The sequence below is a fragment of the Pipistrellus hanaki genome (assembly GCF_964339955.1).
Source record: "Pipistrellus hanaki genome assembly, chromosome: X".
NCBI classification, from domain to species: Eukaryota; Metazoa; Chordata; class Mammalia; order Chiroptera; family Vespertilionidae; genus Pipistrellus; species Pipistrellus hanaki.
The window spans coordinates 38,711,710-38,735,375 of NC_140524.1; the positions used below are offsets into that span (position 1 = coordinate 38,711,710).

Sequence of the window (23,666 nt, forward strand, 5' to 3'; positions counted from 1 at the left end):
CCTCTCCTTTATCTCTAAAAGTCCTTTCTAGTTTGGGTTGTTTGAGAGTCAGGAATAATCTAAAGTATGTGAATTAAAAAAAAAAAGACTTTTGATTTTATTTTCATACTACCACATCACTTCCACGCAGAAGAAAATTAAACAAAGACGTTTCTGGACATAACCCCGCCTGCCCCACCCTTCATTCCTGCTGACCAGTGGCTTCTGACTAAATCCTTCCACTTCTCCCCTTTGCAGACAGCAGGGTTGAACAGGCCAGAAGTTTCTTTCCCTCTTCATGTCCTCTAGCACACTTAGACCTCTATCCTCAAACAATTTTTACCAATATTTTAGGCATCTGTTAGCTGCCTAGTTCCTACCCTCAAGGTATTTACAATCTAGGGAAGTCAAACATATAAACAACTACATTTCAACACAAAATAAATTAGTGGCGGCAATAAAAGATCCAGAAAGTGCCCTGGCAGGGTAGCTCCGTAGGTTTGACAGGCAAGGTTGCGGTTTAATCTGTGGCCAGTTATGGCACATATAGGAATCAACCAATGAGTGTCTGATGGGTAAAACATCAAATTGATGTCGATGTCTATCTGTCTGTCTCTTCCTCCCTCTCCATCCCCTCCCCTCTCAAAATAAAATAAATTAAAAAAAAAAAACCTACTCTGTCAAAAAACAAAAGATACAGAAGGAAGAAGGCTCTGGAAACTGTAAAGGTTAATTCCTTCTCACATAGGCCCAGGAAAATAGTACTTTTGTTCCTCTTTACACAGTAGGAAATACTTAGATTTCATGCAAGTGATTTGAAGGCACGCATATGCTTTAAAATGTATTAATACAACACAGTATTAAAAACCCCAAACTATACTTGCAAGTTTCCTAATTTCTTAGTCCTGTCAAATTGCCTCAATGAAAGCTTAAAGTGACTTCTTTACACCTGTAACTCAGACTTTTCATCCACAGGAGACATTAAGAGGCATACTGGAGTAAGAATAAAAAAGAGAACTGGAACTGTATATACGCACATTTCCAGGCAAGTTTGGTCCAGAATAACATAATAGTTTACGTTAGGAGACTTTCATTTAAATATATTCAAATGCCTTTATAATTATTTGAAAGTAAAGAACTAAAGTTATTCTGAAGAACGTGAGCTAAACTAGAAAATACAAATGAAAGAAAATGGGGAGTAAATGGATGGCTAAGTAATTGTGAGCGGTTACATATACACAGTACAGAGCAGGTCAAAAGTAGGTTTACAATTGTGAGTATGTGAAACCGAGTTTATTCTTGCATTACTATTTATTAATTATTGTGTTATTTTCCATATGAACAATGGTAAGCTTATCTTTGCCCCACCCTGTATAAGGCATAAGTTCTACTAAGAACCCTTTAAATGGTATTTATGAAAAGTTATTTCATTTGCCCTATAATTATTGACTAGAGTATAATAGATCTCCTTCATATATAAAAATTAGAAGCCTTTAGTCAAAATAATTTAAGGAAGATGGGTCTAAAGAAAACCTGTCAGCTACTTTTTACTCATGAATCATTTGGCTCCTTCATTAGGCATTTCTAAATACAACTTAAAGAGAGGCCAGGAGATAATAAAAAGTAAACAAAAACAAATTTTACTCCAAATATTTCAGGACCACTTTTAAAAATAGCTAACAGCTTGTCAATGCCGTCCCATTCCTCACAATTTGCACATTTTTTCATAAGTAATGAAACATATGTAATACCTTAATCAACAAAGAAATTAATAAAAAATAAGATAAATAAGAAAAATTAAAGTTGAAGAGGTAAACAGTAAATATTACTTGCTGAATAAAAAAGTTCAACCTGAAATTCACAGTATGTGATTTACACGCAAAAAGAAAGTCACTTTCTCACAAAAGTCAACTTTATTTACATGGAGAGACACACACAGAGATAGAGCTAATATATTTTTTAAATAAATAGAAATATATTTTCCTTCCATTTAAACTTACCAAATGAAATACTAATCAACAGTAAAATCTCCCAGGTTCTCTACATGTTTCTCAATTCTCTTGTCTGCAAAGTACTTTGATGGGTCTCTAACTCCTAAGCCTGCCTCCTCTATAAAGGGAAAAAGCAAACCCTCTCTCTCCCTAAACATCTGAGGCACAGGAAAAGAGATTTTCAAATAAGGCAATAAAACAAAAGCAAACAAAACCTTGTTTGTTTGTTTTTTTCATAAAAGGATATGGTGTAGAACAGGGTCTGAATTTAGGGCGTCACCCATAGAGGAATCTTATGCCTATGAAGTCATCCCTAATTACAGAGTTTGACTAACAATACGGCAATTATGAAACCACTCCACTGGCTCATTTAACTACACTTAACCCTGAACACAAATCTTTGTTGAGAAAGGTGTACCTGCAAATAACTACCAGAAATGATTACTCAAATTCTGAAAGGTATTTGCTGGGGATGAGGAGGGGGTGCCTGTTTTCCCCTAAGGTGTCTCACTTTAGGAATGCAGCTGACTGAGTAATCTATTTACTAATCTGTGTCATTCAGTATCACGTGGGCCAGGAGGCTGGGCACACATGTTGGGAAACTCATCCCTGGATAATCAAGAGTTGATCATGAAGTTTATTTTTTTGTCTTGAAATTGAAAGGCACCTAAAAGAAAATAGCAGGGCATAGATTCACCATGGACTATCCCAGCCACTAGTATGCCAGGTAAATAGAATTGGGAAAGCAAGACTGATTCCTTAAATCAGAGATCTGGCAACACATACTTAAGCTAGTATCATGAAGAGAGCAACAGAGTAAATAAAACATGGAAGAATACAATATTTTACTATAAACAAAAAGAAAAACCACCACAGTCACTGCTATGTGTGAATATTCAACAAAAAAGGTGTGTATGTATCCCCTTCCTCCATCCAAAAAAAACAGAGCTTTAGAACACCCACGCTTCACATACCTACCTATACCAACAGAAACTGCCACCCTGCCTCCTCCCTAGTTAGGCAAGTCAACAGCACTAGTCTCCATGTCAGATGGGCGTGTAACACTCTGAGCTACAGCTCACCTCTCCAGACCCGTGTTTCCAAATGACTTTAGATTTCAACTTGAATGTCTACCATATTCACCCACTTACTTATTTACTAGAGGCCAGGTGTCTGAGATTCGTGTACTGGTGGGCGGGGTCCCCTCAGCCTGGCTGCTCCCTCTTGCAGTCCCGGACCCCTTGGGGGATGTCTGCCTGCTGGCTCAGGCCCGCTCCCCTTAGGGATTGGGCCTAGGCCCACAGGGAGACATCCCTCTTGCAGTCTGGGGCTCTTCCAGTCCAGAACCTCTTGCTCCTTACCACCTGCCTGTGGCAGAGGAAGGAGAGGCTCCCATCACCGCTGCTATGCTCGCCAGCTGTGAGCCTGGCTTCTGGCTGAGCAGTACTCCCCCTGTGGGAGTGCACTGACCACCCTGGGGCAGCTCCTACATTGAGCATCTGCCCCCTGGTGGTCAGTGTGTGTCATAGCAATCGGTAGTTCTGCTGTTCAGTTGATTTGCATATTATGCTTTTATTATATAGAATAGTCAAGTGGTAATTGAAGGCTTGGTAGGTACCAGGCAGTGTTGGGTGCTGCAGATATAGAGAACTAGGATCCAAAGCCATTCTCTTGGGGAGCTGTCTAGTGGGGAAAACAAATAGAAAAACAAAGGCATAATATTAATGCTATCATGCTATTACAGTCATATTTACTGAGTGGTGGGCCTCAGGAAAGGTTTTCCAGAGCAAGTAACTTTTGGACTTTATCTTAGAACATAAGTAGGCATACCTGAGACAGATATCACTGGTTAAGACATTCTAGGCACAGAGACAGAGAGGAGATGCCATTTTGGAGCTGTAGAAAGACAGTATGGTTGGAGCACTGTGCCTAGGGTTTGTGACAGACAACTGGAGCAGAAAGTCAGGTCCAACTTGGGCTATAGCAAAAAACTGGACTTGACCCTCTGACCAAGGGAGAAGCAAGCTCAGTGAGGAGGATTCCAGTCAGAAAAATACAGTTGAACTTATTGCTACATTATTTCCCCACTTTCAATAATCTCTCTTGCTAAATCAGGTCTCCTTTTCAAATTGCCCACTTTCCTCAGTCTCCAGGTCTACAAATTTGGGACTGAAATTTGGCCACAAGAAACAGAGGGAGGGGTGAAATAAATCGCTCAGCATTCTGGATTCTTCCATCATACAATTTTATCATTTCATGTCTGGCCTACTCCAAAAGCCTTTTTAGCTAATCTATATAGTCTTGTCTCCCTCCAATGTAATCTTTACACGGCTAACATTCTTAAGAGCAGATCTATGATATATTCCATACAAAAAAAGCCACAACTTTAAAGCACAACATTCAAGGCCCTACACTTTTCTATATTGATACCTGCCTATCTTCCCAATGTTATTTCCCATTACATGCACTGCACTCTTGATTCACACTCTATAAAGATACCCCATTCCCCAAGCAGACCATGTATTTCCTCATCTTCAGTCCTTTTCTGTGGAATGCTGTACACCCATTTCCTATCTATTCTTCAAGAGCATCTTTAAGGAAGTCTCATCAGACTGTCCCATCTGAGACAAAAATTCTCTCTTCCCAGTACTCTCACAGAATTGTGTTTTCTTCTATTATAGCTAGTGCTGGATTCTTTTAGAGAGCTCTAATTTTAAATATCGTCTTACTCTCAGACCATATGTATCAATTTTTGAACGGGAAAATATAGTCACCACAATGATAGCGTTTAATACTACTACACCAAGTTCTTTGATGGATGGTACTATAACCCATTCATCCTCATATTCCCAGCCTCTATCACAGTGTCTCCAGAGTAGGTAGTAATAATAACTTAGACAATATAATAACATATCATTGTAAGTTTATATTATATAAGCTAACATTTATGGAGTACTTATTATTTACATGGACTGTACTAAATGCTTTATATACATTATCCAAGTTACTTCTCAGAAAACCTCTATGAACCAGGTGATATTGTTATTCCTGTTTTACAGAAGAGCAAACTGGATTAGAGAATTTGAATAACTTGCATAAAGAAAGTCACATGAGGCAGAACCAGATTTCAAATCCAGGTCTGCCTGACACCAGAGTCAGTATTCTCAACCATTAATGCTATTTAGCCTCCTCAACAAAGACTGAATGAACATGTTTCGCCAACAAGAGTATAAACTTTATTAGAGATACAAGTGTATTCATCTCTGTATTCACCAGAGCACTTGTAATGTATGGACACAATGCATTCTCAATAACATCATTTGAATAAAAAATAACCCACAACTAGTGCCTACAACCATTTTGATCATGTCAGTCCCCCATTTTAGGAAGCTTTAACTGCTTCTGTCTAAACAGATCATCTAATCTCTGCCTGATGATATTCCAAGGTCCTCTAGAATGGTCCTACTAGTCGCATCTAACCCATTTTACCTTTCAACAACACTCAGTACCTTTTATTTTTATCCTGCCCCTCCTTTCCCTCTCTCCTAGTAAGAATCCCTCTCTGTGTATCTGCCTCTCACATTTATCATGCTCTCCCCTTCCTTTTCTCTCCCGATCCAAATTCTACTCAAACTTCAAGGTTCAGCAGAAGCCTCACCTTCTCCCAAATCATGTTTCCCAATGACTCCAGCTATGCTTTTTTTCTTCAACTCCCACAGCATTTAAAAATCTCGCCACAAAATTTAGCAATTTAATTATAGACTCCTTCCTATAGTTATATAAGTAGATGTGAGGACAGTGGGGCTGAGACATCCACCATCCTATCTGATTCAATTCACCTGCCTCCTCCACACAGATCCTCAGCCTTGGTCGAAGAAAAGAATCTTCCCCAGGAAAACAGAGATTATTCTTTTATGAACAGCTTACAAATATTTGTCTAACCACTTGATTTGCAAGTCTTATTTCAAGGTTTTCAACAACAGAGTCTAAACTTCATCTTCCTCTCTTGTACACCCACAATAATCCGTTGCTGGATGCTGAGTACAGAGGCATGGCTCAAAAAATATTCCAACTGCCTGCCAAGCTTCGAGGGTCAAATAATTCCCAGCAAGCCCAATATCCAATGATTATTAAAATTGTAATTGGGCCGAAACCGGTTTGGCTCAGTGGATAGAGCATAGGCCTGCAGACTGAAGGGTCCTGGGTTCTATTCCAGTCGGGGGCGTGTGCCTTGGTTGCGGGCACATCCCCAGTGGGGGGTGTGCAGGAGGCAGCTGATTGATGATTCTCTCTCATGGATGTTTCTAGCTCTCTATCCCTCTCCCTTCCTCTCTGTAAAAATCAATAAAATATATGAAAATAAAATAAAATTGTAATTGGGATGAAACATGAGCCTAGGGTAGTTAAGGGACTTTGCCCAGGATGGAGTTGTGCAGCAAATGTAAAATTAAAGAGTATGTGTGAGATAAGGTAATTAACTACCCTTACCATAAACACATTAACAAAGAGGTTACATCCCCACTGCTTTGTGGAAAGAAGGCCCATGCCTATTACAGCCTATGGAAGATAATTTGAAAGTTCCTAACAAACATGACCATGATATTTAGAAGTATGAATGGTTACCAGGAAATGCAGATAGTGACCCCTCCCTAGCTAATACTAAATTGTTTTCATTAAAGGATAAGGGATTCACTTAATACTTGAACTGAAATCACCAAAACTGTAATTGTGCAAAGCATATAAGATATAGGCAATGGGTTCAGTAAAGAGAATATACAGGGTGGGGCAAAAGTAGGTTTTACAGTTAGTATCTACAACAATTAATAAATAAAAACACAAAAATAATTGTTTTGTGTACTCACAACTGTAAACCTACTTTTGCCCCACCCTGTATACAGTCTAAAAGTTCTTTCTTCAAAAACAGTGGTGTTAAATGGCTACTAACAATAAAACAGTACAATAATTTAAAAAAATAAGGGCACAGATGCTTAATTTCTTTTATGGCACATTTATTCCTACATATGACGTGCTCGTGCTGCACTCATCTTAATATTGCTTAATTTCAGCCTCTTAAATGTTAAGTGCCGTGAATAGCCACTCCCATTGTATCAGTGCTAATAACTTAGTGTTACTGTAAACATAACCAAACACTCAAGTATCTATGTGATTTACCTTTTATTTTAAGATTTTTTTTTTTCATGTATAAGCCATCACTAAGGTACCCAAAACTTTTCAATTGTAACCAACTGATTTTTCCCAAGGAGCCATGTGGTTTGAAGTTTTATTTGTTTCCATCTAGAAAACTTTAACAGACTTTTGAAAAGGAGTAACTGCAACAGCTTAAGAGGTTATATGTCTCTTTCTCAATTGAATGATTTGTTACTCTTCAAGTCAAAACAAATGAGTCAGACTCTAAATGTCCTCACACGTGTGTGATGGGTTTCTAGTTCTGAAAGTTTAGAAAAGGTTAAAGTAGAAGGAAGAAGTGGTAAAGAATTTCACTGTTCATTATTCCAGCACCTCAGCATTATTAGAAATTGCTTATTGTTATCAACACGATAAGCAAACTTCTATTAAAGTAATATTCAACATGTACAGCACACTTTCCTCAGCAAGGTTGCTTTTCAAGCCTAGATCTGGTAGTTCTACGGTAGTTGACACTTCAACTGAAAATTGGTAAAACTATACAGGGAACACTGCTAAATAATCTTATATAAAACTAGCTGTATTTTCCCACGAGGTATTGTTATATATGCTGTTAGGCTATATAGTATTCGTGACTAAAGATTAAAGCATCTGGCTGATGGAACATAAGTCTGGAAATATTTAGTAACTATGCTTCTACAACTCATTTAGATGAAAATAATAAACACACAAAAACCTAACATTTTAGGTTAACATAGAATACAATTTGGGAGACATTTGTGAAGTGACCTAAAATACTTTAGCTACTATTTCCATGATAAAATATGTTTCAAATTCTAAATCAATTGAGAAACAAACTTGGGAAGGCTCCATCAGGGACTAAAGGCTAACTCTACCCGTTATCCAATCATAAATAGCAGCCTACTCATAACTGCAATTTTTGTCCTGGGTTCATCCAAGAACTTTAAGGAGAATTAAACATTAGCTTATTATTTAATGTGAAGGAGAGATTGCTATCTCCTGCATGTATGCTGCTCCAACAACCCCCGAGGATGCATGAAAAGTATGAAGGGTTATTAAGAATGGTAGGGGAGCCTGGCTGGCTCAGTGGTTGAGCATCAACTATGAACAGGAGGTCACAGTTCGATTCCTGGTCAGGGCACATGCCTGGGTCGTGGGCTCGATCCCCAGTGTGGGATGTGCAGGAAGCAGCCTATCGATGATTCTCTCTCATCATTGATGTGTCTATTTCTCTCCCTTCCTCTCTCTAAAGTAAAAAAAAAAAAAAAAAAAAAAAAATATATATATATATATATATATATATATATATATATATATATATATATATATATATATATATATATATTAAAGGGCAGGGGAGCAGAGATGACCGTTATTTACAAAGTCATGCATGGGGGAGTGTATAGAGTTAAACCCAAACTCTCTTAGCCCCCTTCCTACATCTCTAATATCTACAACTAAGCCACTAAAGAAAAAAAAGGTGTGAGCTCCTTGACTTTGCTTCTTGGCTCACAATAAACACCTACGAAATGTTTGTTTAATAAACTGTGATAGAGACAATAGGAAAAGTGAGCATAACTTAAACATTACGCAGGTGAAATAATTGTCCATGTGGTTTTAAAAATTCATACTCTATTAGAGAAAGCTGTGAACAAGATAGTCAAGGCATAATAATGTTCCCCCGTTCTTCCCACGCAATTGGTCTGTTAGTATGTTTTAACTATATACTCTTGATTAATATTTCAAGCTACTGCAAAACTCTTCAAGATGACTGCAACCTGTCCTTAAAATTTAGCTGTAAGTCAAACAGAAAGAATTTTTTCAGAAATAGTTTTTACTTGCAACAATTCTGGCAATCCAGAAGCACATTTCACCATTACAATACACATCATGGCCAAATTATATTTTGACAAGCTTGCAAGTTATAGACAAAAGTAACATTTAGGAATACATATAAATTATCCTAAACTAAAGCTATATTTAAATTCTTAATTATGAAAATTTTCAATATATACAAAGGCAAGAGAAAATAATTAAATACCCATAAACCCATCATCCAAAGTCTACATTTATCAGGAATTTCCCACAACTGCTTAAACTATACTTCCCTTCCTGTCCCTTGTCTTCTTTTACCCCCTTCCCTTCCTCCTTTTTTCCTATCCTGAATTATTTTAAAGCAAACCCCAGACATCCCAGTATTTAATTTTCTAGAAATACTGATACCTCTATTTTATTCTAAAATCTATCATATTCTAGATTCTGATTTTTTTTTCAAGCACAGATACCTATGAGTCACTTAAATCCCAAAGGGCACCCAAGCCTGTGTCATTTCCTGGAGGAATATCCAATACCCATTTAAAGGAAAGTTTCCTTTCCTTTATTTTGTATTTTTTTTTAATATAAAAAGATACAATCTTAAAGCAATAGCTATCTAAAAATAAGTTAGTAACTTTTCCAATAAAAGAAACATTCAACTCAATTTAGTCAGATTGAAGACATTCTTTAAATTCTTGCCAGACAAGAATTTTGTAGATATTTAATGTACATTTTAATGACATCCTAAAAGCCCCTTTGCTTGTGATGAAGAAAACTATGTCAAACTCAAAGATAACAAATACTACTACTCCTTATCCCAACTTTTCAAATCTAAGGTATATTAATTGCTTGGCTTGAAATAGTGCACTCTCCTTTTAAAAAGGTCTAATTCTTTCCATATTTCCTAAATAAATCTTGACACTTCCCAAAAATATCCAAACGTATCTGCTGCTGCTGATGAAATTAATTAATCTTCACACTTGAGGGGTATTTCCATTCTCCTTTCCTTAGAAAATTAACATTGAAGCGAAGGGCACCACACACACACACACACACACACACACACACACACACACACACACCACAAAGCAGGATCAGACTAGTTAACATGCTCAAGTCAAATATTATGATATACAACTCAGAAATAGCTAGAGATACAATTTCAGCTTAGACTTTGAGCTAAGTTGAGAACTTATCCATTAGTCACAGAAAGTACCTTCTGCAGTGTTACATATGCTGCTTATATGGTTCTCAAATACAGCACTTGGTAATTGAAAACTAGATTATTTTACTTCATATTCCACTTTTTACTTCATACAGGTATACTAAGTACAACCACTCTGAAACATTATGCTTAACTCAGACTCAGGATTTATATAACTAGCTATTTTGAAATTAAAAGAAATAAAACTTATAGGATCACCATGTAATGGAAAACCCTGGTGATTCTGTGAACATCAAAATCACTTATCACTACTATGTTATAAAATAATACTACCAAATGTCATCATCAATGGTTTTCATTTTTTTGGTAAAGTATAAATAAAGATTAGGACAACTGTTTATCAGAAGTCATTTTGTAAAAGTAGATAGAATACCAGTCTAATCAGGACATGTTGTCATGATAGCCACCTCATCTTCTATTGCATAGAATACAGAAAAACCATTTAACAGGTACCAGCGGCATTTAAAACCTCCCCTCCCCCCGCCCCGCCCCCAATAGAGAGTAATAGGTTCTGTCACTTAAACCTTTTGGTCATTTAACTTCATAGATATGGTTATAAGAGTAGGATATCAAAACCAATTTTTAAAAATTATTAAGTTGCTAAAATGGTCCCCCAAATAAAGCAAAGACAACATATAGAGAACAGGTTAGATTCTAAACTTCAAAATTTTTTCTTATATTTGATTCAACTTGAATAAATAAGATTCAGAAAGTGTCTCCAAATGTTTAACTACCAAAACACATAAGAATTTTTCAAAGTTTGTGAAGTAAATTTCTGCTTAAATATTCAGTAATCTAAAAGTTAGAGCCCAACGAAGTGATTTTAAAATAGTTACCCTTCTGGGAAGACGAGAGCAAACCTGTTTCTTTCTCGCAGCACTAAGAGAAGGAACCTCCCACGCTCAGAACGCCAATCTGGAAACCCAACATTCTTCTTACAATTGCAAGTCATAACACTTCCTGCTTGGAAAAGAGAACACCCTGACAAAAGAATGATATAATACTTACGAATCCCCTTCCTGTTAGCCTCACAAGTATTTTTTTTTTTTTTTTTTGCCAAGTATTAATGAAGTCTAACTTCACAGCATTTACAGAAACGCTAATTTTTTCACTCTAGCACCACTGAAATCATGCAAGAACACCAGGGAATTTAAAGTTGGTTCAGGTCAAATAGCTACAACCCACATACCTATTTAGAGTCTGAACGTTAGCCAAGTGACCTGCTTATTTTAGAAGACATGGAAGGAACCAGCTTCTCCCCAGTGCCCAAGTCACTACACCTTAGTAAAGTACATGACTTAGAAAGGCAAACTAACTCTCTCAGACCACTTATGTTCTCTATTATTAATTTTGATCCAAACTTATTCCGATCTTCATGCAACATTTACCTTCCATGAGCTAGGTGTGGTAGCATTTATTGTGAGAATCTATTGTACCTCTTTTCTGTTGAAATGTAAGCTGTTAAGTTTAGGAACCCTATTTTCTTTTAAAAAAATATATTTTTATTGACTTCAGAGAGGAAGGGAGAGGGAGAGAGAAACATAGATGCGAGAGAATCATTGATTGGCTGCCTCCTGCACACCCCACCACTGGGGACTGAGCCAGCAACCTAGGCATGGGTCCTGATAGGGAATCAACCATGACCTCCTGCTTCAGAGGTCCACGCTCAGCCACTGAGCCACTCTGGCCAGGCAGGAACTCTATTCTCTACCAGCATTGTATATAGGAACTAAGCTCTAGAGCTAGATTGGGTTCAAGTCCTGGCTCCACAATTTTGTAGTTGGGCATGAAAAAATTAGCCGAGTTGCTAAAGCTCTTGTGCCTGTTTTCTCATGCAAAAACAACAGTAACTACTACACATAATAGTAACTACTTTGTACATTATTGCAATGCTTAAGTGATTTAACATGTGTTAACATTTAGATCACTAGAAGCCCGGTACATGACATTCATGCACGGGGGAGGAGGGGTGTCCCTCAGCCAGGCCTGCACCCTCTCCAATCTGGGACCCCTTAAGGGATATCTGACTGTCCGTTTAGGCCTGATCCCACCAGGCAGTTGGACATCCCTCTTACAATCCAGGACTGCTGGCTCCTAACCGCTCACCTGCCTGCCTGCCTGATTGCCCCTAACTGCTTCTGCCTGCCAGCCTGATCACCTCCTAACTACTCCCCTGCCAGCCTGACTGCCCCTAACTGTCTGGTCTGGTCACCCCCAACTGCCCTCCCCTACTGGCCTAGCTCCCCCGCAACTGCCCTCCCCTGAAGGCTTGGTCCCTTCCAACTGCCCTCCCCTGCTGGCCTGATCACCCACAACTGCCCTCCCCTGCATGCCATCTTGTGTCCACATGGGGTTGGCCATCTTGGGTGTTGGAATGATTGTCAATTTGCATATTACCTCTTTATTATATAGGATATCCTGCCAAGTGATAAGCATTTGATATATGATCACTGCTATTCTTATTGAAATTAGCTTTTTTAACTTATCTACTCAGTTAATTGCAAAATTAAGCAACTGGTTTGTGGGGAGTGCCCTTTATTGGAGAGAACAGAAAAATCAACAGAAGTGATGCACAAGGCTCAGGAGATGATGTCTAATACTGAAAATCATTCAAAAGGAAATGTAGCTAAATGGGAGTGTCGGGATCTTAGCAGTCTGACAAATTTGAAATCTCTGTGATTCTGAACAAATTATTTAGCATCTCTGAGTCCTATGTTCATATCCATAAGCACTGAGCTAATTTACAGGTTTGCTCTGATGATTATATGAGACAATAAAAGTATATAAGAGCATCTGGCTCCAGAAAGATGCTCAGTAAGTGGCAGCCATGATTATAATCTACTTGTATATAACACGTGTAATAACATCTGCTCTGTCTTCCTAATAGGAATAAAAGTGGGATAATAGCTACTCCAGTCCTTTATAAATAATATAAAATAAACACAGGGAAGCATTTTATGATAATATATTGAATTTCCAGAATAAGGACTCACACTGCATTCCCTTGTAAAAAGGCTCAAGACAGTTCAGGTCAGGTGGCACTCATAACTAACTGCCATTAGCAGACACCGGGGCTACATTTTATCCCCTTAATAAGAGCACTTTAATTTATTTCATCCATCACACAAACCCCATAAAATATTAAAAGGCAGCACAATTTAGAACGGAAGGAATATAGTGGCAAGAACCAGAGGACGTGTTTTTCCATGTTGTTGTTGCTGACTCACTCACTATGTGAAACCCCCACTTTCTCAAGCCTCACTTTCACCATTTGTAAAACAAGCCTAGCACTGACTGTGGCCTGTCAGGGGATATAGCAGACAGTAAGTGACTCTCAAGCACTTTGAGCTACCTGGAAGGATGTATATGTATGCACCATCATATATTTTCCAGAGATATCTGGGGCACAGGCAATTGCCTCAGGTAAGAAGATGATATCAGCGTTAGAAGAGAGATGTTGGTTTTTTTTCCCGGGCCTTACTTTTTCTTTAGCCACATTTGTCATTTCAAACCACTTAGATGGGTCTGTCCCAAGTGCTACTAACTTCTTCAATGATAAGGCTACCTATAAACGGCTTCCTTGACTTACTCTTTCCTGATCATCTGGAATGTACAGGCTTTCTAGCTTTTGAACTTGAAGGCTAATCTTTGATCACAGTGAAATCTGTCAACAAGTGGCTGATTTTAAAAGCTGTTTACCGTAACATAAGAGATTTCATTTAAACTACAAAATATTGTGGTCAGAGTTCTAGGAATGGCTACTCCCTTCACAAATGCATAGCTTCTAATTATTAACCACTACAACATTTCCTAAAATACTGTTCTATCCATCAGTAGTCCAACCAGTTTTTGTCTGTGGCCTATTTTGCAACCTTCTAAATGTTTCACTCATCATCTAAGGTACGTGTAGTGTGGGGGGTGAGGGTAGTATTTGTGTATATGCATGTGTGTGACTCTCTGTATGAACAGAATTGCTATTTTTACTATGAGTAATGAAAATTGGTTTGGGAAGAAAAGATGGTGGCAAGGGTTGTGTGATACATTTCAATTTTTATACGCAGGCCACAAAATGAAAATAACTTTTACATTGCACTTCAAATTCCTCATGATGAATGCTAAGGAATGCCAATGGAAGCAAACCCATGTTTTATCTGTACACTTTCTCTCTCTCTCTCTCTCTCTCTCTCTCTCTCTCTCTCTCTCTCTCTCTCTCTCCTCACACACACAAGCACCTGTGGACACACACACCCCTCAGGGTGGGGAGGAAGGAGAGAGGCACACCCTGTGCTTCATGAGTTTCATAGACACATAAGTGTAATATACATTTAGAACACAAGATCTAGATATAGTATTTTTAATGACTCTTCCAACTTTCATTCAACGTCATGCTCCCCACCACACCCAGTACCGGGTATAGTCTTCCCATGTGTGATATGTACAGGGGAGGCCTCGCCCACGTGCTTAATGACACACCTCAACAACACTGATCTATTGTCCTTTAATGAAACAGGATTTTACCCATCTTTATGATTTATACAGCAAACAAATGAGTAACACCCTCAGTGAGTAAAGCACTGAAGCAAGGGGTTCTAACTTGCAAGTGAATTAACATGTGGGAAATTACTACTGTAATTGTGGACTATCCTGAAAAGTTTAGGAAATTTATAGCAGGAACGGTATTGGAAACACAAGACTCTCTGTTGCATGGATGTGGCAGTTTTAGCAATCAAACAGATCTGGTTTATGTGATTTCCCCCCCATTTTTTTGGGGGGGATACAAGCCACATACTATACTAATTTCAATATTCCAAGGGATGTCTCCCCAGTAAGTCTCTATTAGCTCTGTATTTGTGTAATAAATAATCAAATCTGTCAAATTTTTAGAATAGGATGCCTTATTATATATTAAGTTATACCTTGTCCTAATCACTAAAATAAAAGACTGAAATAGATGGTAGGTTGAAGTAAGAGTTCTTCAAAAATTATCAAGTAAACTATACATGCGGCAAGGAGCTTAGTTTAAGACATCTGTAGTGATTATAGCTGACAATACTAAATTGTGTATTTGAAAGTTGCTCAGAGAGTAAATCTTAAAGTTCTCATCACAAGGAAAAAAATTCTAACTACGTGAGGTGGTGGATGTTAACTATATTTGTGCTGATCACTTAACAATATAAAAAAATATCAAATAATGTTGTATACTTTAAGCTAATACACGGTTGGTTATATGTCAATTATATCTCAATGAGGCATCTGTGTTCTGTTCATAGCTAATAAAATAATACAAAGGAATAACTTATATGCTCTATATCATTTTTAGAAAAGGATAGGAAAGGAAAGAAAATAGGAAAGGACAAAATGCAAAAATAAAACATCCAACTAACTTAGCACTTCCTAAACTTTTTGACCTCAGGACCTGAAGACTCCAGAGTTTTTTGATATGTGTATTAGATCTATCAATGTAATATCATAACAGAAATGACAACTAGGAAATTGTAAATATATTTATTTTAAAACAAAAATAAACCCATTACACACTAATATAAATAACATTTACATATAAAACATATAACTATATTTTTAAAAATTTAGTGACAAGAGTATATGTAGTATATTTTTTATTTTTGCAGTTGCTTTATTGTTTAGCTTAATACAATAACAGCTGGACTTTAATATATATTTCTGCATTCAATCTGCTACAATATGTTGCTTGGTTCAATTTTATGAAGAAATTATGGTCCCCCACTGGTATGTTGTTGAAAAGGAAACTATTTTAAAAGTCTTTTCAGATAATTATGGGTATTCTTTTTAATACTATGCCAAAGCCTGAGAAGTGGAAGTTTATTTAATGTTAGTTACAATGTGGAACTGGGTACCAAATAATAAAATTTTCAGTCTCTGTTACATAAACCTCCATTAGTCTACCTTGCACTCTAAAGGGACCTTTTTCTCCTGCTTGATTTTGTAACATCACCCACTGGGCATTTGGAACAATACTGCCTGATTAATGCAGATCTTCCAAATGTCGTCACACTTTTTAAAAAGTATGTATTTTATTGAGTTTTTTACAGAGAGGAAGGGAGAAGGATAGAGAGTAAGAAGCATCAATGAGAGAGAAACATCGATCAGCTGCCTCCTGCACACCTCCTACTGGGGATGTGCCTGCATCCACGGTACATGCCCTTGACTGGAATCGAACCTGGGACCTTTCATTCCGCAGGCCGACGCTCTATCCACTAAGCCAAACTGGTTAGGGCGTCACACTTTTTTTTACAGTATCAAATAAGTTGCTTTAATTAAAAAAAAACATGGATCTCATTAGAAAAGCATAAATATTGACACCTGGTGGCTGACGCAAGTTGCAAAAATTTGAAATTTTCCTTGAAAGCTCTAACTTTACACTGGCAACAAATACTCTGTTATTATTTTTAATTTTTATTTTTTTGCAATGACAGGCACTTGGTTCATTTTTGATAAAATATCTGTCACATATTCAGGTCTGAATAATCAGTTAATGTGTCATTTAATCTGTTAAGTAAAAAAGGCTTTCTATTTTTTTTAAATGAAGCTAGTTTCGGAAGTGCTTTTCCTCAAGTCAGCCATTGTACATCCATATGTAGCAGAAATGCTTTAATGTACTTCCCATTTCATCACACAGAACCCTCAAAAGATGTATATCCAAGAGTTGAGATTTAATAAAATTAAATTTTCCTGCTTCATCAAGAACATTCGTAAATGAAACCCATTTTGTAAGGTCTTTTTCTAAAAGGGAGGGTAAGGTGTTGAATACAATGACTACTAATACAGTGTGGTGCCACTCCCTTGCATGGTAAGGCGCCAGCAGTTTTAATCACCAGTGCAAATGTCAACACAGTGAAAAATCAAGTAACATTTGAGTAATATTATGCAAGTAATTTTGACTGCCAAGGGCCCATATGCCACACTCTTTTTGAGACATGATGGTGCTTAGTATAGTGATATATATGATGGAGCCATTCGCTTTTAGAGAGACAAAAAACATTAAGGCTGTAGGGTTTAACAAATTTCAAAATTGAGAATACAATTACCAGAATAGGTTTTCAAGGGGCTGAGTGTGTCTGTGTCCATATATGTAATCGATTCCTTAAAATGGGTATAATGCCTCCACTATGAACATCCTAAGGGGTCTTATAGTATTGCAAAGTACAGCTTGAGCCAACTGAATTCCAAATCATTGCAATGCAATTTTAAGAAAAAAGAAAGGAGATTGGTATGAAAAGAAAATACAAAAAAAACCAAAAACCCTTAAAAATAAGAATTGAGACTGGTCTTCCTCTATAAAAGGAAACGAATAAGAGATGTGAGCAAATATGGGCATGACCACATCATTTTTCCACCACAGCCCATCGTCTCATTTCACTTCAGGACAGGAACCATCATGTCATCTCCTTTGAGTCAGCTCTTGTACTACTCACACAGGCAAAAATAACTGAGCAGAACATTCATTTTCCACAGTGAACATTAAATACATTAAGTATTCTATAATTCTTCAAATGACAGCAGATTTACAAATGCCATACTTTAATATTATTTCCAGAGCTAGTACACCTTTTCACCATCATCCCCACCCCAAATTAAGCCCGGCTAAAGACTAAACCCACAAGTTAAACTTGTAACTTTCCTCGGTTACTTAAGGACTCTAATGATAACACTGATCACTGATAAAAAATAAAAGTGAGAATCAACATCAAAGTTTAAGATTAAAAAAATCAAATGTTTATGTTAATTATCAGCTTCTAGCTTATTGCCATTTATTTAAAAGAAATTGTCAAATTTTCTCTATTCAAACTTCAGGTAAAATGTGCAACAGTTCTCAAAACTCATTTAACTATCGTTAAAAGCTGAGTGATAACATTAAATGATTTTAAATTGCTCTGTCTTATTATTTATATTTATTAAGCTCTACAAAGGCAGTGATTTGTGTGCTTTGTTCACCAATCTATCTGAAGCATCTAGAACAGTGCCTGGCACAGAGCAGACAGTATCTGTTAAATGAATACATAGTTAATGACATTGCATCCTAAAGGAATTAAACTCACTGTTATTTGCTATAGTAGTTACATAATCAAGAGCAAACTTTTAATGCAAATAAAATAAACAGAAAAGGCATATACTCTAGTCCCACTGAATAATTTACAAAATAGGATGATTTCTGAGAGCTAATCTGACCAAATGATAGGTTACATCTTTCTAGAGGCACCAAATTCATAATATTTGGCAGTGAAAATGATTTTTAAAACACCTTCACTTTTAGAAAACAAAAGAAGTGGGGTGGAAAGCATAAAGAACTTTGAAATTTATTGAGTTTTCTCTCAAACTTGCCACACACAAAAAGAAAGTCTCACTTAGTTGTCAAGATATCACTGCTTTACCTTTCTAAACTTTAAAACGACTGCTTTTTGACCTCATAAGGAATAACCAAATCTTCAAAAGAAAGAGCCGCTGTAGCATTTCCTGCCTGCCTGCCCTAGTCCAAAATTAACCTTGTCAGTTCCTAAGAAGACATATAAAACCACTTAAATGACTAATTCAGATGAAGTAGTAACATGAAGCCATAGTTTATAAGACGCTGGTTTCTACTTGTTACCAGATGTTGCCATCACTTCAAAGTGTTAAATGCATTTATGAAGAGGTTCAGATATGTTTGCATGTGAAATATATATTTTTTTACTTTCGCTATTACTGTGGTGACTTGACATGTTTCCAGAAAAAAAAAATTGTTGCCTCATTGTCTAATAAGTTGCCAATATTGACTTTAAAAACCACCAAGTACTCTGTTAGTCTAATTCTTCCATGTAACTCTTATACACACATATATACACTTTCAAAACACAACACAAATTAATTCCATTTCATTTCATTGGGAGTTTGTCAAGAACAGTCCACTTGAAGTTCTAGCTGAAAAATTCAAATTTGTGTGTGAATACTTTTTGAAAAATTTTTTTAAGACAAGTAAACAGTAACTACATTTACATGTTTTAGGGTTCCTTTGCCACTATAATTCAACAATTGCAATGTTTTCTACTTCTCCCATTCTTCTCTGGTGTTTGGTTATGTTGCTATTAAGGTTTTATTAGTTTGACTTAAATGTCTTAATCTCCGGAGAGTTTAACTCAACAATGGTTGCTATTTTCTACACATAATGGTCATTGTTAAGTTTGGCCCAACACAGAATCCTGAATACAATGTAGATTTATCCTTAAGACTTGCAGCAAAAAAAAAAAAAAAGTAGCCTCATAAAGTGTTGTATCCCCTTTCTATTCAAACAACAATGTCCACGTGGTGAGATATGATGCCTATGTGATCAGATGAAGTGAGGTGAATGACATGGGCTTTGTGACACAGTGTTTGGCTACCTACTATAAAGGTTACTTGAACACAAGCACTGTGATACTGTGACAGTTGATCTGATAACTGAGATGGCTAAGTGACTGGCAGGTGGGGAGCATATATGGCATGGATATGTTGGACAAAGGGATGATTCACGTCCCCCAGTGGGATGGAGTGGGATAGTGTGAGATTTTATCATGCTACTCAGAATGGTGCACAATTTAAAACTTGTGAATTCTTTCTTTATGAAAATTTCCACTTAATATTTCCACAATGCAATTGAGCACGGGTAACTGAAACCATGGAAAGTGAAACCACAGATGGAGGGGGGTACTGTGCAGCTAATAGGGGGTACTGTGTAGCTAATAAAGTCTCATTATAATTAATCCTCCCACAAGTCAAATGGCTTTTGTGGCCTTCACTTACTAAAAATCATACTATTAGCAAAAAGTCATTAGTGCAAGAGTAACTTTTTACCTTTCCTAGTTTATCCCTCTCTCTGGTACTATGATATCTCAGAAATTGGCTAAAGCCACTAGCAGGGTTCTTTTGGTGAGGTAGGCTATCCTAGATGCACTGGCTCTAAGACATCACTGCTTTAAAGAATGAACTTTCAAAAGTTTCTCAGAGAGCAAATAAAAATATAAAATACAGATAATTTGTACGTGAAGAAAGAAATGGAGATGTTTATGATACAGGGCTGGCAAAAGTAGGTTGATAGTTGTGAGGACAAGAGATAGAGTTTATTCTTGTATTATTTTCCACGTGAGACAGAGTCTATTCTTGTATTATTATTTATTATTGTTTTATTTTCCATATGAACAACTGTAAACCTACTTTTGCCCACACCTGTACTGCTTTCCTTCTTAAATTACTCTTTTTTCCAGTCACAGAATACATACCTGTACACTTGCTGCAGCTGTTATTATTACCTAAACAAAGTTAGGAGTAGATGGAGATGAAACACATTGCTGATATTAGTGGTAGCGAATTTCACTGTAATGATTATACTAAAACTATGAACCATATGCTACAACTTAAGGAAGTTTTCATTATTGAGAAGTAATTCTGCTAATTGTGTTTAATGTAGTACAACTGCACTGTGATTTTCAAATTCCTGTTTCCTAAGTCTAACCAGTTAATATCATATTCCCAATGTTATAGAGCACCAGTGATATACAACGTGGGGCAAAAGTAGGCTGACAGTTGTGAGTACGTGAAAGACTATTCTTATGTTATTATTTATTATATTATTTTCCATACAAACAAGTGTAAACATACTTTTGCCTTACCCTATACTTTATTAAATATGTAAACGCCAATGTATAATATAAACAGGATGGAAAAAAGGGCCAAAACGTATTTTTTTGGTCTCTTAACCCTGAATCATTAAACACTTCCTTTTGCCTGGGTTTTTTTTTTTTACAGTTAAAGATTTTCCAAAAGTACTTTTGAAATTAAGAGCTTCATCAGATTATTTAAAAAAAAAATCTTTATATTAATTTCAGAAAGGAAGTGAGAGGGGCAGATAGAAACATCAATGATGAGAAAAAAATCATTGATTGGTTGCTTCCTGCACATGCCCCACACTGGGGATTGAGCCTGTAACCTTGTCACATGCACTGATCAGGAATCAAACTGTCACTGGACCAGATTCTTTTTGCTATTTAAAAAATATTATTTTGCATAAGCAAAGCATGAGAATATACAAAAGTTTTAATTTAAAAACTTTGATTTACTGTTTATTAATAACAAATACATCCCAAACGCCAGTGCCCTAAATCCCAATGCTAGTGGCATATTATATTTTGCTATTTGGGAAAATGTATGTGTTTGAGGCAACAGAAGAGGTAAACCATACTTTCCTTAAGGCAGGACAATAGGTTTAGGATTCTTATAAATAGAAATCTAATGGGTGGTCTTAGAAACATTCTGGAAGACTTCCAGAAATATCAAAATTTTAAAGACAAATGAATAATTTAGAACTTGAAAGTTATATACTTAAGTCAAGAATGTGTCATTCTTTTTTTTTTTGGGAAAAGCTTCAAGTTTGGCAATTGAAAAAGACATCCAACTTGTGTCTGAAGAGAAACAGCCTGTTAATATTTGTTCAATTTAAAATCATAAAAATAGGCATGACTTTAGAGAATACGACCTACCATGAAGCAATAGAAGAAATGAAATTGTCTTCCTTAATGGAATTACCATATTAACGTAATAAATATTATATATGCAATCTAAAAATTCTTATTATTACAATTCCTATCAACATCTTGGCACAATTTTTAGTACTCATAGATTATTTTATGTGGGGAAAAAACAGATCCTAGGACAGGTAGAATATATTGAAAAATAAATTGGGTGGAATTACTCACTTGTCGCTACAGCAATCAAGAACGCATGGGCCCAGCTGGTTTGGCTCAATGGTTGAGCTTCCACCCATGGACCAAGTGATTACCAATTTGATTCCCAGTCAGGGCACATGCGGGGTTGTGGATTCCATTCCCAGTAGGGGGCGGGCTCATCAATGTTTTTATCTATCCCTCTCTTTTTTTCTCTCTCTAAAAATCAATAAAAACATACTCTATATTAAAAAAGACAGTGTGGTATTTATTGGCAGAGCAATAGACACAGAACAATGGAACAAATCAAAGAAGCCAGAAATAGACCTACACGTTTATGCTCAGTTGCTTTTTGACAAAGATGTAAAAGCACAGTAGTGGAGCAATGGTGCTGAAACAATTGGACAACTGTAAGGAAAAAAATAACATTGACCTAAACCTCATACATTTACACAAAAATAAACTCAAAAATAGGTCACAATGTGAAACGTTAACACCATAAAACTTGAGAAGAATTTTTTGAGAAATTCTTTAGGAACCAGGTTTGGTAAAAAAGTGTTAGACACATCACCAAAAAGACAATCCATAAAAGGAAATATTAATAAATTTAGCCTCATAGCCAAGACCAGTTTGGCTCAATGGATAGAGCGTCAGCTTGGGGACTGAAGGGTCCCGGGTTCGATTCCGGTCAAGGGCATGTACCTTGGTTGTGGGCACATCCCCAGTGGGGGGTGTGCAAGAGGCAGCTGATCGATTACACTCTCTCATCGATGTTTCTAACTCTCTATCTCTCTCCCTTCCTCTCTGTACAAAATCAATAAAATATATTAAAAAAATAAATAAATTTAGCCTCATCAAAATAAATGATTTTGTTCTGTAAAAGAGCTTGTTCAGAGGATCAAAAGACAAGCTACAGAGTAGAAGAAAATAACTGTATACCACATATCTAACAAAAAGATTATCTAGAATAAAGGATGTTCAACATCATTAGGCATTGGAAATGCAAAATGAAATCAAAATGACATATCACTACACATCTACCAGAATGGTGAAAAAGACAAAACAATAACAATATAAAATGCTGACAAGGATGGGGAAAAGACTATTACTCCTACATTGCTGGTGGGAGATGAAACGGTACAGTCGGTGTGGAAGAACAGCTTGACAATTTCTTATAAAATTAAATATGAAACTTGCATGCACCAAGCAATTGCACTCTTCTGGCATTAATCCCAGAGAAACAAAAGCTAACATTCACACAAAAACTTGTACACAAATGTTTATAGCAGCTTTATTTTTTATAGCTAAAACTGGAAATGGCCCAGACATCCTTCAATGGGTGAATGGTTAAATAAATTGTGGTATATCTACAATATGGAATACTGCTCAGCATTAAAGTGGAAAAATGTATTGATATAAACCAAGCATGTCAAACTCAAAGGTTAACAATGGCCAAATATATGATTTAAGATTATGTGGGCTGCAAAAAAACAAAAGCTTCAATTTTCATAGAAATGTAGGTTTATTTTGATAGAGACTGCTGAAGACAAAAGGCTGAAATAAATGTGTCATCACTAGCGTAAAATAATAGAACATTTTAATGAAAATTAATATTTTTTCTTGAACATTAACTTACCAGACACTGAATAACTGTGCAATTTAATAAGCGTAACACAAATAAACCTATTTTTCTTGTTCTCTGCAGCAATATATTTCCCGTTGCATACACCAACAAGTCAGTCCAAAACTAATGACGTGGTAATCGGCTGCTAAAATATT

General features: G+C 36.5%; 1 protein-coding gene across 4 annotated transcripts in view; it reads right to left on the reverse strand.

The window, feature by feature from the left end:
• Window positions 1-23,666, reverse strand: part of PLS3 (plastin 3) — a 91,747-nt gene that overhangs the window by 46,053 nt on the left and 22,028 nt on the right. The window contains exon 1 of one of the 4 annotated variants that reach the window (XM_084870288.1): window positions 11,013-11,105. The exons of 2 other annotated variants lie outside the window; for them this stretch is intronic. The gene's annotated coding sequence lies outside the window, so the exon portion shown is untranslated. Of the gene's footprint in view, window positions 1-1,979; window positions 2,088-11,012; window positions 11,106-23,666 lie in introns of those variants that run through there. One more of the 4 variants, XM_084870289.1, reaches the window with a different exon arrangement.